Here is a 6661-nt window from a genome sequence, read left to right on the forward strand (position 1 = left end):
CCTTATTTTGCTGTCTGAGGAAGACCTTCAAAGACTTTACCCAGTGAGAGTCATGGTTTTAAACTGGAGAGTGACCAGACAAGACTATCACTTAGAAAGATTATCCTGGCAGAAGTATCAAGGCTAGTTTGGAATGGTTTACTGTTCTCCATTAAAGGAAAACACTTAGGAGGCTATTGTAGTGATCACACGAGGTAAGTAATTATAGTTATGTTACTCACAGTATTGGCTCACTGAAAAGTATTTTAATTTTGGGATTTACCAGCAGAAACCAAGAATTTCTTTTTAGAAAGCATGTTAGATAGCTTTTTTGACTCTTTAAATGGTAGACCTTTAGCTAATGTAATTTTTTATGGCAATCACATTTATGGCTGAAGCATTTCTGTAACTATAGGCAGCTTATTTCACCTGAGAAATGCTTTTGATAAGATAAAATTTTCTGATATGTGATGCCAAGATTGAGTCTGAGCCTATAGGTTTTATTGCATTTATATGCAGTGATGTTAGGTCAGACAGACGGCAAATGAGAATATTCTCACTATACAAAATTGAACAATCCAGCTTTGTAATTGCTTCAGGATAGTTGATTGCCTATTTTGTCTCTGTTCAAAGTACCCAAAGGAAATCCTGCTAGGGCCATTGAAAATATCAGACTCTACAGATGGAAATCATAACTATATGGTATTGGCTGTATATTTAATATACAGCTAGCAAAAACTGATTCAAGGGAGGGAGCCAGAATTACAATTGGATGCTTGATTGGAAGGACTGATATTAACCAAGAGGCCAATCTATAAAAGACTACTTCACATAGTAAAGAAAAAGCATATTAAAAAAGTATTTCCTGCCTTGAAAGATTGTAAATATGCATAATATAAATGTTGATAGAATTGTATAGCCCTTTATATGTCAGTATTATCTAATATCATTGGCACTAGTCCCTATCTACATCTCTATCCTTTGGCATTTTTTTTTCTTAAATTACATAACTATGCCAGTCCCAGATTGTTTTCTTATTTGTTGATAAAACGTAAACACCCTAATTTATTTATTTTGAAAGTGTTTCTTTTCCAATTAGAGCAGGACTTCAATGTTTTAGTGTTTTTTTGGTCATATGTAATGACCATTAGTTAACCGGTAAATGCTATAATTGGCTCTTGGAATAGAGATACAGTTCTTAATCTTAGAGTTCATTGGAAACTTTTGGAGACAAAAGAGGACTCTAAAGATCAAACCAAAAATGTTCATGCTTTCCTAGAGACTGCAGTACACATTGCTGAGCTAATCTGTTGTAAAGTTTTGTGACTGCTCTGAACATGCAAGTAAAGTGATACAGTACCCAGAGGAAATTGTTCACTCAACCCAAGAGCAATGAGGAAGAAAAGTGCAAATCCAAACCGCTATGAGATATTGCCTCACACCCGTTTTGACCTTTGTTGCGTCAAAAAGTCACAAATAAATGCTGGGGGAGGGTGTGGAGAAAAGGAAACTCTTAAACACTGTTGGTGGGAATGCAAATTGGTACAAAATAGTATAAAGTTTCCTAAAGAAATTAAAAATTGAATTGCTTATGACCCAGCAATTTCTCTTCTGGCAATACATGCAAAGAAAAAAAAGTCACTACCTTGTAAAGGTATCTGCAGCTCCATTTTTACCATTTTTGCTGCAGCATTATTCACAATAGCCAAGATATGGAAACACCCTAAGTGTTTGTCAACGGACAAATAGATTAACGAACTGTGGTACATGCATACCATGGAATAATATTAAGCTCTGTAAAAGAAGGAGATCTCTTCGTTTGCCACAACATGAATAAACCTGGAAGACATTACGCTAAGTGAAATTAGCCAGACACAAAAAGAAAACTAATTCACGGTATCACTCGTATGTGAACATTTTAAACAAAATTCAGAAACAGAGAAGAAAACAGTGGTGGGAAAGTGGAGAGAAAATGGGGAAATACAGGCCAGGGAATTCAATGTAGCAGATCTGTAGGACAAACAAGTCTAGAGATCAAATGTACAAATGAGGACTATAGGTTATAAAAGTGTACTGTATTTGGGATTCATGGTAAGTGAGTAGATTTTAGCTGCTCCTGCCACAAAAGCAAACAAACAAACAAACAGATAAATATGTGATATCATGGATGTATTAATTCGCTTTATTCTAGTAGCCTTTTTACTATTATGTATCCCATAACATCATGTTGTATACCTTAAATATACACGACAACATTAATTTTTTTAAAGGAGCAGTTACTTCCATATTTGGCATATTTTTAGTAGCTCCAAAAATGTCTTCCTGACTCCAGAAAGCTCCATACTTAAAATCCCACTACGCACAACAAAATCTTTTATTACATAACAGAATTTGAAAAGCAAAACTCAAAACATAAATCTTCCTAGCAGAGTTTACATTTCAATTAGATTTTTATTAAAGTTAAAATTACTGGTAGCTGAGCTTTTCCTGGGAGACCACTGTGATCACAGAAAACTACTCATATCCTAAACTAAAGTGCCTTTGTGGAAAGAAGAGAAGGGTAGAAAAAGAGGAGAGATACTGGCCACAGTTCCATTTTACCTTTACTCATTTTGCTTAACAAAAGGAACCATAAAATCACATTTTTACTGGGAATGAAATAGGTTGATTTGCTAAAAACTTAAAACAGTACAAAGTGTATAAAAGTAAAATGCAACTCCTCCCTCTACAGTGACTCTCCAGTCTTTAGTCTCTCTCCAGTCTTTAGTCTCTCAACCATTGCTAAGAAATTTTTAAATACATTTTTCCTGAAATATTGTCGGGACATATAAGCTTATATAATCTCTCCAGTTGTACAACTGAAAATGTCCCCAGACATTGCCAAATGTCCCCTGGGGTGCAAAATTCTCCTGGTTGAGAAGTGTTGCTGTAGAGGATCCTATTGTGTAAATATGTACACCCTATTGATAAATATTTAGGTTATCTTCAACTTCGGAGATCATAAAAAAGGCTGCACTGAGCATTCCAAATCCATGTGTTTGAGGAAATGGATAAGCCTATCTGTAAGACAAATTCCTAGATGAATTCTCATATCAAAGGGAATGTGTATTTTACATTTGTATAGATATTGCCAAATTGTTCTTCTTCAAACATATTTTGCACTTTTGCACTTACCACTCTGCCAGAATCTTGCAGATTCTTGGGGTAGGGAAGAGGACAAGAGGATGCTTAATAAATGTTAAAATCATCTATTCAAAAGCTCAAAAGGTGATGGCAGCAGCACAGCCATCAATGGCATTAACCAATGTTATCCTGAAGGAGAACGTGACATGTCCAATGTTTAGTTTTCAAAGCAAGGGGAGAGTGGGAGTGGGAGAGAGAGGAGAAAAGCAGCAAAGTCGGAGTTGAAGAGGAAGCAAACATTTATTACATGTCTTCTACGTACAGGTGCTGTGCTATGCACTTTACATACGTCACCTCCAGTGTGTTAGAAATTATCATTATGGCCCCTGCAGAGACTGACTTAGGTCTCTGTACACAAATCCAAACCAAGTGATCAGGCTTATTAATAAGTTAAACACTTCCAACATCAGTGCAGGTGCTGTGTCCCTTCTGCAAGGGCAAGAACTACCTCCTCAATGGCGTGAAGGTAAACTCTGTTTCATAGCTGCTATATTTCATTGAAATAGCCCATTCTTCCAGCCCCTCCAAGGGTCTGGTGATGGATGCCTATGCTATATATCAAGCCAAAAGTCACACATGAATTGGCCAGCAGACATGGCTTTCTTGGCCCCTACGATGTTACTAAAAATTGAACCAACATTAAAAAATTGAGAGATGTTATTCAAAATCTTGAATTCTGGTTTCTCTTTTAAAATATAATCTCCAACACTAGGCAGGCATTCCTCCTGACAACAATGGGTGCGACCTGAGTGAGTAGCAGATGCCCCTTCAGACAGGGCATATGCTCACCAATTTATCTTAATCCCTGCCACTCTCTATTGCCTCCTTGATAGATAGGTGTAGGGTCAGTTGCTATTGAAAGAGTAACAGTGATGTTCATCTTCCAGTTGAGAAACTTCTTACTGTACACATTCTTAAATAATGGGGAAAACAAAGCTAGATGGGGGCCACCTACTCCTAGAAGCGTAGGAGTGATGATAGCCTAGCTCAGTGGTTCTCAATCCTGTCTGCATATTAGAACTACCTGGAAAGGTTGTTTTTTTTGTGTGTGTGAGGATGAATGCCTGAATCTCACCTCCTCACCTTCATTCATTTGAGAATTATCCCAGAGATTTGCAGTTTTTAAAGGTTCCTTAGTAATACTAATATAATGTAGGGGAAAGATGGACCTGCCTGAGTCCTAGGTCACTGTGTGTATAACCTGGCATCTGTGAGCATTTCAGCTTAGAATTTCCTGCCCCAAGCCAACTACTTTTACCATACTGCTTTTATGACTTGTCACTTAACTCTAGTTCACCCCAGTAAAGCATATTTTGAAAGCAAAGCACATTACAGGCCATAATAGACATGAAATAAACTTTAGTAATTTCTTTCATGGAGTCCCGGTCATTTCACCTTTTTCCTCACAATTTAACTGACTGCCCCAGTCCATTCTGCCTTCAACATACTTATGTACTTCCTTTTCCTGTGTCAATTTCTTCCTCTTATTAGCAATTGCAGTTTGCAAATGAACACACTGGATCTCAGAGAGCTCAATCAACTTAGGGAAGATCATCTTCTTGGTAAGGGGCAAAAGTGGACTCAAGCCAAATCTTTCTGATTGCAAGAATCTCATATTCTTTCCATCATTCCAATTTGTCCCACAGTATTATTCTCTCTTCTTCTTTTTGGAAACGTTTTGACTGGAGACAAAGTATTTTATTGCATAATGAGAAAGAGAGTCTGAGGGAAAATGCCTCTAGAGAGGACAAAGTAATAAATAAGACCCTACTGACGCACATATGACCAATTGTATATCCTTTCAGAGTAGTGCATTGGTACTAAATATTATAAGAATACTTTTCACCAGATATAGGAGCTTTACATCTTGTTGGAAAACATCTGGAAAATAGAAAAAAAATAGAAAGAAGACATTTTGAGTAGCTAGGGAATTACCACTCTTGAAAACCGCTCAATATTTTGATGTGGGTTCTAAATATTTTTTTTCATACATTTATCTCAAAATCAAGGTCATACAGTACATACACCTTTCTCTCCAAATTTATCACCTAGTGTTATATGCTGACTATTTCACCAATTCACTGAAAATTCTTTGAAAGATTTCCAATGCCTACAAAACATCCTGTGACGAACTTCTATAGTTTATTTAGGCAGCTTTACTATATGATGCTAGGGATAATTTTGAAAGATGTGAGGGCATTTTATAAATGGACAAGAGAACACAGGGCTTCTATGCCAGCTCTGAATCAATATTCACTGACCCAGTTTGCTTCCCAAGAACCACAGCTGTGGCTGCTCTATGTTCATGGTTGACTATTTGATTTGGATTTGAACTACATCTTAGGGGAGTGTGGATTGTGCCAGAATCTTTCAAGGGACAAGATTGAACTTAGAATAAAGAAAAAAAGGAGGAAACGGAGTCAAAGTAGGATTATTTTATTAAGTTGAAAATGCACAGAAACTTATCCTTTCTTCTGAGAACAACTACAAGACAAAGGCAGTCAGCATTCTTTAACTGGCCACACATGGATCTGTAGAAGATGAATCCAGCATTTGAATATCTTACTTCTTGAGCTAACATTTTCACCAATTAATTCTGAGACTTTAAACTTAACATTTAAGCATTATTTACTGGATATATATACTTTGCTGAACCCTGAACATTATGTCTTAATGTTTAGCACATCTGTACTGTATTACACATACATACTGTGCTAAACTTTAAGGATATAATAATGGGCAAAATAGATACACAATTCACCTTCTGGTTGATGGGGAAGAAAAATAACAATATTTTATATTCTTATTTTCTCATTTATAAAATAAGGGAATCTCTGTAGCCCCTTTCAGTGATAAAGTCCTATTTTCTCACTTCATTCACCAATTTAAGGAATATTTATTAACTACGTAGTATATTTCATGCACTTTGCTAGTTGTTGCTGATGCAAAGTCACATTACTATGTTGTAAGAACTCATATTACAGTGAAAACTGGTTACAGAAACATAATTAACAATAAAGTGCAATGACTTGTCATTATTGAAAAATCCATAGGATGCTTAGGGTCACATAGGGGAAGCATCTGATTTTCTGAGAGGGAATGGGAAGTTGGGAAAAGTGTAGCAGAGAAGACGACACTGAGTTGTCATCACAACTAAAGCAAAAGCTTTCCATGAAGAAAACCTGGGAAGGGGCACATGGAATTTACAGGAGTACAGAAGTGTGAGATAACATTATATATTCAGGAAATAATTAGATTATTTATTAATTTATCAATTCCACAAACATTTATTGGATACCAAGAATGCTAGGTATTACACTGATCCCTGGAAGTGAAATAGTGATCAATAGAAATACGGGTCCTGATGTCACGGGACTTAAAGCTTGTGGGTGGAGTCATCTTCAGCAAGCTTCCCTGGGGAGGGTGATATTTGATCTATGTGCTAAATATCTCTGAAAGAAGATACGAAAGCGGTGATTTGGTGGGATTCATAGCATGA

This window comes from Macaca nemestrina, chromosome 3 (genome assembly GCF_043159975.1).
Source record: "Macaca nemestrina isolate mMacNem1 chromosome 3, mMacNem.hap1, whole genome shotgun sequence".
NCBI classification, from domain to species: Eukaryota; Metazoa; Chordata; class Mammalia; order Primates; family Cercopithecidae; genus Macaca; species Macaca nemestrina.